The following is a 13,030-nucleotide window of genomic DNA, read 5'->3' as shown; positions in this document are numbered from 1 at the left end:
AATGACGATATGGTCGAATGATATATGAAAACCTTTAATGAATCTTTGGTAAAAACCCATTACAAAATGAAGTGTTATGGTTTGTGATCAAACCAACTCCTTCTTTCCTTAGAAACATAACATTATACTCCAATGTTACATCAACTCACAGAAGAACATACATTAAAAGTACCTTTAACAAGTGCTCTGAAAGATCCTTTTGAAAGGAAGTTTTCTACCTCCAGAAGATGACCAAACTAGAACATGATCTATGAGTATTAAAAAGATCAATACATGGATCTCAAAAATGAACATGAGAAAATCCTTTTACATACAACAGACAAAAGTCTTTGTTAGAAATCTGGGCACTATTGCACTCAAAGCATTTATCAATTTTACAATCAACTTTGAAGAATATAAAAGAAAAATAATGCCCTATGGAAAGAAAAGGAAAATCAGTACAGTTTAAACACATGCTTCAGAATTTTTACCTTAAAGAAGCTTTATAGCAACAGCAATAATTTGACTTCAAAACTTGTATTTCACAATGTTGTTGGAGTAATCTTTTTAATCAGTATTTTTGCTCTATATCTTTGTCAGCAAAAACAAAAGCTAACTGACTCTATTGTGGCTCACTTCCATATGTTCCTGAAAACATGACCATTTTGAGTCAAATGGTAAACTTTCTTTTGAAATATATTACATAGTGGTATTACCTGTAACCAAAAACATTTTAGATCAAATTGGACTTTTTCCATGAAGATTTGCATGAAAAGAGTTTTTCAAGCAATGTCTGTCGAAGGACACCTCTTTCACCTTTCCCTTGGAACTCGAAGCAAAATCTCCAGGGGGCAATTCTGTCAGCATAGGTGGGAATGTAGATGACCAAGCTCTCATCATCCATGCTTGCTATAGCTGATATGTCTACAAGCACAATGAAATTATGGTTAATATAAAAAAGAAATAAACTAAAAAGACTCTTTTAAGCACACGATTATTAATCTTTACAGCAGAATTTATGATTGACATGTTTTAAAAAAAATTAAGCTGCTTATCCGTATCTCTATATCTTTTTGTCAGCCTATCTCATTAACATCCATGAAGAACTGTAATTCCCATGACGCACCACTAGTAGTGCTGTGATTTTTGAAGCTCCGGGTCAAATTGCCCAGAAGAAGAAAACAGCGGCTGGCGGAGGACTGTTTCGGCCACAGACATATATTATGTCTATGGTTTCGGCTGCAAACTGTTGTAAATAAACCCACAGCTATAGCTGAAAGCCCCCCCTAAGCAACAGTTAAACCTTGTAGTGTGTAAATGGAGAGTACAAAGGCAACGCAAACCTGTTTTCACCGTGTAAACGGAGCCAGAGACTGTACTACAGGGCTGCAACTTGTGTTTCCATAGCATAGTTGTTGTTAACTATAAATAATAACTGCAAAAAATAGATCAAATTCCCATCAGAAGGAGAATAGCTACTGTTTAAAATTGTGATTAAAGGTTAGACTGGATCAATGTTTAATTGCTCAAACCTAGACTACAATGCAACAATGTTGTTGATTAAGATTTGTTTTCTTTTCTGAGTAAGTTTAAAAAGACATCAGAAAAAACAAATGCAACAACTAATAAACTGAGAACAGTTGTGCCTTGCTGCCAGGTGCTTTTATTGATAAATTCTGATATTAACTTTTGAATTTGCAGCAATAATAATCAATTATCAGTTTTTGCTTTTCTCCTTATTAAAGCATAAAGCAGTAGTTGACTGGGTTTATTAATGGATCTGATATAAATAGCTGTCCTTTACTGGCTTGTGAATAGTCACATTAGAAAGCTCTGTATTCATCACTTTGTTTTGACACAATAAAATATGGATAAATGTAGCTTTATCTAGCTTCACTTTTATTGTGTAGAATACACATACTTTTAATTAGCCTTACGAGTGTCGAATTAAAATTTATTTTAATTACATTTAATTCAAATACATAAAGGCATAGACACATTAGCAGTCACAGGCCCTGTTTACAGAGTACTTAAACGGTGTAATTCCCATGACGCACCACTAGTAGTGCTGTGATTTTTGAAGCTCCGGGTCAAATTGCCCAGAAGAAGAAAACAGCGGCTGGCGGAGAACTGTTTCGGCTGCAAACTGTTGTAAATAAACCCACAGCTATAGCTGAAAGCCCCCCCTAAGCAACAGTTAAACCTTGTAGTGTGTAAATGGAGAGTACAAAGGCAACGCAAACCTGTTTTCACTGTGTAAACAGAGCCAGAGACTGTACTACAGGGCTGCAACTTGTGTTTCCATAGCATAGTTGTTAAATATAAATAACTGCCGAATTGATAAAATTTCAAGTAGAGGACTTGCTGTATATGCACGACTTACCTTGTCACTCCTCAGTGCAGAAATACATTCCTCCGACAAATGACGACTTTTTAAAAATAAATAAAAGGCGCCCCTCCGTCTCACCTCTTCTCCATGACACTCAAATATCCCGCGAGCTGATGCCGGGGTATGTTGCGTTGTTATGAGACAATTATCTGGTTTTAGCAAGATAAGTCTCTCATTAAAACAAGAAACCTTTGCCGTTAAAGGGAGAAAGTTATATAGTTTTAACAAGTTGCCTTATCAGCCGTCTGGAAACAAAACGCTTTGGTAAAATCCTTGAAAGTCACGTGACCTCCCACAGCCGGAAGAGGCAGCCTGTGTGCCTGTGAGCCTGCGCTCAGGGCAGTATGTGAGCCTTTGAGCCTGTGAGTCTGCGCAAGGGGACACAAATCGAAAAGATACGCATACAAATCCTTCCACGCATTTGTGCATCTCACGCGGCAGAACAGTAGCAAAAATCACGTGTGTAAAGAGAGCCAACCGAAAAACCGCTTGACTTGTAACCAATGATTTGTCTGTATTTCTGGGTCTTGAAGCAAAAACACTTCAGACACAAGTGTCTCTGTGTGTGCTTACAGATTGATCTACACATTTGCGAATCTCAGTACACATTTGCAGATCTGAATACAGATTTGTGGATTTTTTACACATTTACAAATCTCTGTACACATTTGCAGATCTGAATACAGATCTGTGGATTTTTTACACATTTGCAAATCTCTGTACACATTTGCAGATCTGAATACAGGTTTGTGGATTTTTTACACATTTGAAAATCTCTGTACACATTTGCAGATATGAATACAGATTTGTGGATTTTTTACACATTTGCAAAACGGATTACACACAAGTAGTTTTACACATTTGCAGATTGTTGTACAGACACTCAAATCTTCTCACACATTTACAAATCCCACTGCACACGCACAAATCGAGATACAGACACACAACTCTCCACACACATTTGCAAATGTTAAAGCTACTATTTTAGCCCCATACACTTGGCTCTCAACTTCAACAAAACTCCGGTATGCTGGCTAACATCGCTAAAGCTGTTGAATTCAACGCTGCTGAGATTAAAGATTGCCAAACGCGACTCCTGTCCACAGAGAAAAAAGTGGCTGCTTTTAAAAAAGATAACACAGAGCTTTTGGAACGTGTCCTGGAGCTTGAGCGATACAAGTGTCGATGGAATTAAAAAATTCGAGGTTTGAAAGAGAAAGATGGTGAAAATATCCGTGAAGTGGTGACGAACCTTCTGGTGAAGATTTCCCCCTCTTGGGCCTCAAACATCAATCACATTGTGGATTCAGTGCATCGTCTTGGCAGACACACGGAGAATCAAACCAGGGAAGTCATCGTCCAGTTTACCCAAAGAATGCATCGTGATGTACTGTGGAGAATGACCAAAGATTCGGCTGTTTGCAAAGAGATGCGCATCGCCTTCATAGAAGATCTTTGCAAGGCTGACAGGGAGTCGCGCGCTGCAGTGTGGCCAAAGATCCAGCTAGCAAGAGCAGAAGGAAAGCGGGCTTACTACAGAGGTGGAATTGGATATATAAACGGACAAAAGATTACCTAGTTGACTTTTTCATTATGTTTTGTCTTGAATGTGAAAGTTACAAATTCACAATAGTTTGACCATGTTAGTTAGGTTGGAAAGTCAAAGTTCTATTTTTTGACTTAAACGGGTCAATATTTCTTCTATTATAAATCTTCTTCAATCGCTTCGTTTGTGCGATTTGTCAAGTTTTGTATTTCTCTTCTATTGTTGTTAATTCTTGTTTTCTCAGTTATGAATGTTTCCTTTTCTTGCTTTTCACTCAATGTTAGGGCCATAAGAGATATCACCAAAAGAAAGGCTATTTTCTTGTTTTGTAAGGGTGAAAGAGCCAACTTTTTTTTACTGCAAGAAACTCATTCTTGTCCAGAGGATGAAAAATTTTGGATTAATCAGTGGGGGGATAAAATTATCTTTGATCACGGCACCACTAAATCTGCAGGTTTAGCAATTCTTTTCTATAACTCACCTGGGAAATTACTTACTTCTAAATTTAGTAAGACTGGTCACTGGCTTATATGTGTTTTAGATCTTAACGGGCATCATACTTTTTTAGTGAATATCTATGGTTTTAACTCCCCTGGGCAAAACAAACTGTTACTCTCTGAAATCTCCGAGAATGTTGAAGCTCTTAAGCTCTCCTATCCATCTGAAGACGTTATTGTAGGAGGAGATTACAACACGGTTTACGATGAAGTACTTGATAGACATCCTTCTCGTTTCCAACACAGTTCCAACTCCACACTTACTGAATTCTGTGGACCTCTTGACTTACTAGACCCCTGGCGCTTCAAATATCCAAACACGAAACAATATTCTTTGTTTAAGCCAAATGATACAATCAAATCCAGAATAGACTTTTGGTTAATTTCCGCCTCCATGAGAAATTTTGTTTCAGAATGTTCCATGTCAGCAGCTCCTCTGACAGATCACGCAGTAATTAAATTGACTTTGAATCCTGGTATTCGTAAAGGTATAGTAGGATATTGGAAATTTAATTCAAGCTTACTTAAAAACAAAGACTTTGAAAGTGGAATTCTTTCTCTGATCTCTGAGGTAATGTCAGATTTGTCTTTATCTTCTCATTCCGCCAGATGGGAATTCTTAAAATTTAGAATACGCAAATTTAGCATTTTCTTTGCAAAAAAGTTAAGTTAAAATGGTAGGCTTTCTGAAATGAGTTTAATTAAAGATATAAACACTTATTGCAGTAAGACTTCTCCTACTGAAGAAGATAAACGAATATTACAAAATCTGCAGACTAAGCTGGATGGAATTTATACTCATAAGGCGAAAGGCGCCTACATTAGATCTCGTGCTAAATGGATCGAACAAGGGGAAAAAAAGTACCTCTTATTTCGGTCAGCTTGAGAAAAGAAGGCTGGAAAAAAACTCTATTAAAGTCTTGAAGGTGCATGACCAAATTATAACTGATCCTATTTTGATTTCCAGAGAAGTTTTCTCCTTCTACAACCATCTTTACTCCTCTTCATATTCTTCTGATAATGCTTCTTTCTTTTTCAGTCACATCCTGAATCTTGTACCTCGCATTGATGAAGAGTTTGCAGTTTTGTGTGATGCTGATATCTCAATCAATGAGTTGGATGTAGCTGTCAACAGTTTATCTTTGAACAAATCTCCTGGGTGTGATTGTCTTACATCCAATTTTTACAAACATTTCTGGAACCATTTAAGAGAACCCTTTTTTAATATGGTTAATGAAGTGATGGACAATTTGGCTTTCCCACCAACTATGAAACAAGGAGTAATTATATTAATCCCCAAATCTGGTAAAGACCATAGAATTCTTGATAATCTCAGACCAATCACTTTACTAAACACTGACTACAAGATTCTTACCCTGATTTATGACAACAGGCTGAAATCAAATTTGCATAAAATTATTAGTGAATCCCAATCTGGTTTTATCCAGAAAAGGTCCATTCACAATAATATTCGCTTAGTACTTGATCTCCTAGATTATAACTATTTGATAAAAGATGATGGCTTTATTTTGTTTCTCGACTTCTATAAAGCTTTTGATTCCATTGAACATACGTTTATCTTTAGCTGCTTAAAATTTTTAGGATTTGGTCCCAAATTTCAACATATTATTCAATCTCTTTATAAGGACACAAACAGCTCTGTCTCCTTACCAGGCGGTACCTCGCCTCGTTTTACTATAGAACGCGGAGTGAAACAAGGTTGTCTCCCCATTTCTTTTTTTAATTGCTGTGGAAATGCTTTCAATTTTTATAAAAAATTCGAATATTGCTCCTTTAGATGCTCTTGGTATGCCTTTACTTATTAGCCAGCTAGCTGACGATACTACCATCTGTATGAAGCAGTTATCAGAAGTCCCAAAGATACTGGAAAGAATTCACATATTTTCTAAAGCTTCAGGGTTGAAACTCAATTTAAATAAATGTGAATTGATGCCTATTCATCAAACACAACTTCACCTAACAGAAGCTTATGGCATACCCATAAAATCTACTGTGAAATATTTAGGTATTACTATAACCAAAAACTATGCTGACAGAGAAAATGAAAATATTTGGAAAGTAGTAGATAATTGCCAATCTAAGCTCAGCTTGTGGCAGCTGCGTGATGTTAGTTTACTAGGTAGAGTCTTTTTGACTAAGATGGAAAGTATCTCAAGATGTATCTTTCCAGCATATTCTTTAGCGATCTCCAATAGAGCTATTAAAAGAATAAATCAAATTAATTTCAACTACATTTGGAGGAAAAAAACACATTATATTAAAAAGACTTTATTATCTAAGAAATATGAAGATGGAGGGTTAGAAGCCATTGATTTTGAGTTCATGAATGGAACTTTAAAAATGAACTGGTTAAAATCACTTTTAAACACAAATAACATCTGGTTTCATATCCCCAGGCAAATCTTTAAGATGCTGGGAGGCATTGATTTCTTATTTAAATGTGATTACTTAATTCAAAAATTGCCCATCAAATTATCTCTCTTCCACCAACAAGTCCTTTTATATTGGAAACTTCTATACAATCATAATTTTACTCCACACAATACCCCGATTTGGAATAATAGATATGTTACTATTAGAAACAAGTCTGTATTTTATAAGGATTGGTTAGATAATGGTATTTGGTCTCCAATTCACCTTGTAGATAATAGTGGCCATCTTTTAGCATTTAATGACTTCTGTACTAAATATGGTAATTTTACTAATCTGAAAACATTCAAGCTTATTACCAAAGCTATTCCACACTCTATTTTGATCTTGATTAGAAGTGTTTTATCAACATCCACTAACCTTATCCTTCCTCAACTTCCTCTAATCTTAATAGGTGATTGTGATTTCAGAGAGACTCCAATTCAAAATAAAACTATTCGTTACTTATTCACTCGTATCTTGTTTCCATTTAAATCTTACAAAAATTCTATCTTAGAATTCTTTCTTAAAGATATTGTGCCCTGTTTGAGAACACAGTTTTTGAAATTTCCTATTCCCCCCAAAGCGAAAGAAATTCATTATCGTACGTTCAATAATATATATCCCTCCAATGACTTTTTACATAAGCGTTTTGGATTTGAAACCAATTGTTGTTCCTTCTGCAATACTGATATTGAATCTACTGACCATGTATTTTTTCTCTGTAATTTCTCTGATGCTTTTTGGCAAAATGTTTTCATATGGTTACAACCTAGTTTTCCTCAGCTGGAGATTTTTTTGTCAGAAAGACATTATTTTTGGTCTAATCTTGGACTGTAAAAAAACATCCCTTCTGATAAATACTATCATAATTCTTGGAAAGTCATACATACATAAGTCCAAATGTAAGAAAATGCCTCCTAAATTTTGTACTTTTTTCAATGAGTTTCTACTCTATGTAAAAGCCCTTAAAATAATGGTGACTCCTATTGCTAAAAAACTTCTCAACATTATTGTAGAACATAAGTTAGCAGTCTTGTAGTTCGTAACTGCCTTGTTTTCAATGGTTTCAATGTATTCTTTTTTTTTTTTTTGTCCTTTTGTGGCTGTTCTGCATCCATGCCTCTCATTTCTGTTTTGTATTGAAACACCTTCTGATTTGCTGCCTTGTGGTTTGTATAATTCTTTCAATAAAAAAAAAACCGTGAGCACGCAGCACGTATTGTGTATTGGAACAGAAGTATACTCGTGACGTCATCACACCCACAGCTCTTGAGCATTTCTTTAACGTTCAAAACTATTTATACACTACACCATCATATCTTATTGAAAACGTTTTTTTTTTCTTATTTTCTAAAAAGTGTAATAAAATATCTAAAAAAAAAATACAGAACTGTGGATATAAAACCAGCAATAGCGGGGATTTCTTTGTTGGGAGTTGTAATTGTTGTAGTTGTAGAGGCGATTGAATCTTCTTTAAAAAAAATAAGCACTTTGTAAAAGCAAAATGAGCGATACGAGCAATATTGCTGTTGCTTCGGTCGTTGGTCAGCTTTACCAGCAGGCTGAAGAGGAGGTGATGCAGTTGAGGAGGCAAATCCGAGCAAGGAGAAGATTGATGCGGCAGAGGAGGCTTAGAAGGCAGGCTTTGCTCACCCATCTATTGCCAACTGGTAGGCATTTTAAGATTGACAGCCTATTTCCTACTTTTATCTTTAAAAAGACATTGAGTATGGTAAAAATGTGATCAGGTTGAAATTGTGACTATTTTTCTATAAATAATTAAAATGAAGATCCAATTTTAACATTAGAAACAGTATGACAGTAAAGTTAAGCTACTTTATTGCACCTACAGACCTTCACAGCATTGATCATTAAGAAAGGGAAAAAAACCACATTTTGATGTCTGTCCACCTTTACAGTGATTAATCTATAAATTATGTGCAGTTAGTTCAGCTCATTTTTCAGTGAAATGGTAAAAATACCAGAGAAGGGAAGCCATTTGTTACATTTACTATACTTGACAACACTATACATTTTACCTTTTCTTTCTTGAGAACTATAATTTCTGCATGTTAAGCAGTTATAGTTTTATGGTGTGAAAAGATGAGAATTGAAAAAAACAATGATGGTAACATTTGGCATTTTTTATTTACAGGAAGAAACAGAAACAAAATATGTGAGGATAAACACTTCTGTGCCAATCCTCCAAATATTTTTTAATGAAGGGGACCTGAAACCAGCCTTCAGGCTAAACAGGGCCACCATCGTCCTCCTCCTTCAGCTGCTGCCCATCCAGAAGGTCCATGGATGGCCACAGGAGACAGAGGTGCTGCTGACCCTCTACTGGCTGGCCTGCGGTGCATTCTATAGGGAAACAGCTTGCCAGTAAGATCTCTTACCTTCTTGTCCTTAAATAGAGCCAACAATGAGGCACAATTGATTAATAGATTATATTAATTGAATAGAACATTAAGACATATCAGCATATTACCTAAATTACAAGTTAATTTTATATTTGGTACAGGTCAAGTGGAGGCACGCTACAACAGACACCACGCCAAGGCTCATTAACATTATTGAGCGTGCCTTTGGTGGTCTGAAGACACGGTGGCGTTCCATCTTCTTAAGGGCGCTGGAGGTCCGCCCGACGTTTGCCCCAAAAGTAATCGCCGCCTGCTGCATCCTCCACAGTATTAGTATAGAGGCAGGGGACCAGCTAGACGTGGAGGATGAGGGGGTTGATCCAGAGGAGGACGCCATCCAGCGGCTGAAGACAGGGAGCTGCTCCAGCTGGCTGCATGTTTAAGTGAACATGACTACACCTGACCTAATGTAGATCAGTTGTAGTCATGTTCACATGCTGCTTCATTTCATTTTTTCACCACCTGTGAAAATACATTAAATAATCGTTAAATAATTTCCATTCCAACTATTTTTAATTGTAAGTTTATAAGCATTGTCTATTTGTATGAGATCTTAATAGGAGTTATTTCTTAGTTTTAAACCATGTTAATAACTGTTAATAATTTGTTGAATATATTACACCTTCATTCTTTTCCAAAGATTAAACATTTGTATAAAATAAATGTCTGTTTTTTCATATTTTATTACTATTATTTTCTTTCCCTCTTTCTCCTCTCAATTATCCGTGTCCTGACTCAGAATAAACTCATTTAGATAGGAAAAACATTTATAGAATGTATTTATTTTATATGCTGCTGTTGTCCTAGGGAGACATTTACAATTTATTCCAGCAAGTATTGAGTTAATAAAGCAACACACGTCAGTCAGATAAACACAAAACAAATAAATCATGACCAGCGGTATTATGCACACTACTTTTTTTAATTACGCACTAACTCTGTAAACAGGCCACATAAAGAAAACTTAAAAGTATAATGTTCTCGCCTCAAACGATCTGAAAACGTACTTTTGAACAACAACAGCAGCAGAAAAGGGAATTTTTAACTTCGGCGTGTTCTAGTTGGCAAAACTAGAGTGTGACTGGATTGGGATGACAAGCAAGGTAGATGGGGATGGTGAGGATGATGATATGGATTTTGATGATTGGATTCCGGTACACAGAGGAAGAGGTAGAGGTAAGGAGAAAAGTTTGAAAGATGTTAGAGGGCCTGCTAGCCAAATTAGTAAGAGAAGTTTAGAAGATTGTAGTTCAGATGAAGAAAACAGAGTGGTGAGGAGGAAAGTGATAAATAAGGAATTCAAGGTAATACTTAAGTTCAGGAAGGAAGATGAGAACATAAATTTAAGTCCGATAGCAGTTTCTGGAGAAATAAAATAGAAAATAGGGGAGGTGGAGTTTGTTAAAATATTGCGAGATGGAAACATGTTGATAAAATGTAAATCTGAAGACCAAAAGAATAAAAGCATGAAGATTGATAATATTTGTAAAAAGGTTGTGAGTGAAAGGAAAATTATTGGAGAAAATAGAGTATCACGTGGTGTAATCACTGGTATTCCGCTTGAGGAAGATTTGGACAAACTTAAAAGAAACATATCTGGTGGTGAAGTGTGTAGATTGAAAAGATTGTTCAAATCTGTGGATGGGGAAAAAATAGAAAGTTTCTCTGTACTTCTGGAGTTTCATAGTAGTGTTCTTCCTGATAAGGTAAAGATTGGTTTTATGAGTTTTCCTGTAAGGCCTTATATCCCTCCTCCTTTGTTTCAAATGCCAAATGTATGGTCACATTGCAGCAGTGTGTAAAGGGAAGCAAAGATGTGCAAAATGTGGTGGAGATCATCGATATGAGGAATGTGGAGCGGATGTACAGTTGAAATGTTGTAATTGTGGTGGTCAGCATAATGTAGCGTATGGAGGTTGTGAAGTAAGGAAAAGGGCAGCAGAAATACAACAACTGGAAACAGTTAAAAACATTACTTAGGCAGAGGCAGCAAAAAGTGTTCAAGAAAAAAGAATAATTCAGAAAAGTCAACAAGTGTCTTCCAGTCCAAGTTCTGGGCTCAGTCAAAGAACAATGGCAGGAACAGAAATCACAATGGATAAATTAATCTTATTTATGGCATATGTTATCAATTGTACTGATCAAGCGAAGCAGAAAACTGAAAAGATCAAAATTATAGTGAAAGGTGGAGAAAAGTTTTTGGCTGTGAAAGATTTATCTTGGGAGTTGATAAATAAAAGGCTTGAAATAGATGGAAAACGAGGTGGAGGAAGACTTTAATGTTTATTTTACAATGGAATGCAAGAAGTTTATTAGCAAATGGACAAGAATTTAAAGGATATTTAAGTTATCTGGAAAATAAACCAGATATTATTTGTGTTCAAGAAACATGGCTTAAACCAGAGTTAGATTTTGTTATAGCAGGATATGATAGTATTAGAAGAGATAGGGAGCAAGAAAGTGGAGGAGGATGTGTAATATTTATATAAAAAAAAGGAATACAGTATAGATTTCTAGGGAAAGGAACAACACTAGGTGGTTAGCTGTGGAAATTTGATTAATAAAGAAAGTATTAAAATACTAATTTTTATAATCCGTTCAAAAAACTGTATTCGGATGAAATGGAGGAAATGTTTAAAAATATAGGAAGGAAGATAATTTGTTGTGGAGATTTTAATGCTTTTAGTACTTTGTGGGGTAATAGGAATTATGCTAATGGATAAGTGGTAGAAGAAATAATAGATAGAAATCAATTGGTTTGCCTTAATAATGGAGAAGGGACAAGGATTAATATTAGAAATGGATGTGAATCTGTGTTAGATTTAACTTTAGTATCAGAAAAACTTGCTGGAATTAGCAATTGGAAAATATTAAGAGCATCAACTATAGGAAGTGACCATTATCCTATACCTATTGAAATTGGTTTAGAAGTGGGAAAAAGTGATAATGAAGGCATAGAAAGATGGATATTTGGAAATGTTGATTGGGAAAAATATAAAATATTAAGTGATAAGGAAATGCAAAAGGTTAATTTAAATTTGGATATTGATAAGGTACATTTTTCTATTTGTGAAGCCATTGTAGGTGCTGCACGTGAAACAATACAAAGGAAAAGAGGAAAATATAAGAAGAAAATTGTGCCATGGTGGACAAAGGAATGTGATGTTGCGATTAAATCTAGAAATAAAGGTTTTAGGTTGTTAAAGAGAAATCAGAATTTTCAGAACTTTATCGAATATAAAAGGTTACAAGCTCTTGTTAAAAGAACTGTGAAAAATGCAAAAAAGGTTTATTGGGGAAATTTTTGTAATTCGGTAGTTAGGGAAACAAAAATTGCCAAAGTTTGGGGAATGATAAAGCGAATGAATGGAATTAGACATGAATATGGATATCCAGTTCTGAAAGATGGAAATGTTATTGCTGTGACTGAGGAGGAGAAGGCAAACATGTTGGTTCAAAAATTTGTTAAAGTTCATAGTTGTAATAATTTAAGTACAGAAGAGAAACGTAGAAGAGTTTGTACAATTAATGAGAATGTTAATTTATTAGAAGAAAATATAAGATATAATGATTTATTAAATGGTCCTTTTTCTTTATTTTAATTAAATAATGCTTTAAGGAAATCAAAAAATTCATCTCCAGGGAAAGATAATATTACTTATATTATGGTTAGTAAGCTTAGTGATGAATCTAAAAAGGTGTTGTTGGAATTTTATAATAAGATATGGGAAGTGGTTTTTTTTACCTAAGGTATGGAAAGAAG

The 13,030-nt window shown here is 35.2% G+C and overlaps 1 long non-coding RNA gene across 1 annotated transcript; it reads right to left on the bottom strand.

The window, feature by feature from the left end:
* Window positions 1–18: 18 nt before the first annotated feature.
* On the bottom strand, window positions 19–2,404 carry LOC118559380. The gene is made up of 2 exons (XR_004928808.1): window positions 2,363–2,404; window positions 19–903 (listed from the first exon to the last, which is right to left on the bottom strand). It is a non-coding gene; the product is annotated as an uncharacterized LOC118559380 (long non-coding RNA).
* Window positions 2,405–13,030: the final 10,626 nt, after the last annotated feature.

Source organism: Fundulus heteroclitus, unplaced genomic scaffold (genome assembly GCF_011125445.2).
Source record: "Fundulus heteroclitus isolate FHET01 unplaced genomic scaffold, MU-UCD_Fhet_4.1 scaffold_28, whole genome shotgun sequence".
In the NCBI taxonomy this organism is placed as follows: Eukaryota; Metazoa; Chordata; class Actinopteri; order Cyprinodontiformes; family Fundulidae; genus Fundulus; species Fundulus heteroclitus.
Note: the sequence above shows the minus strand (reverse complement) of the source record. Positions and strands in the feature narration are given on the sequence as shown.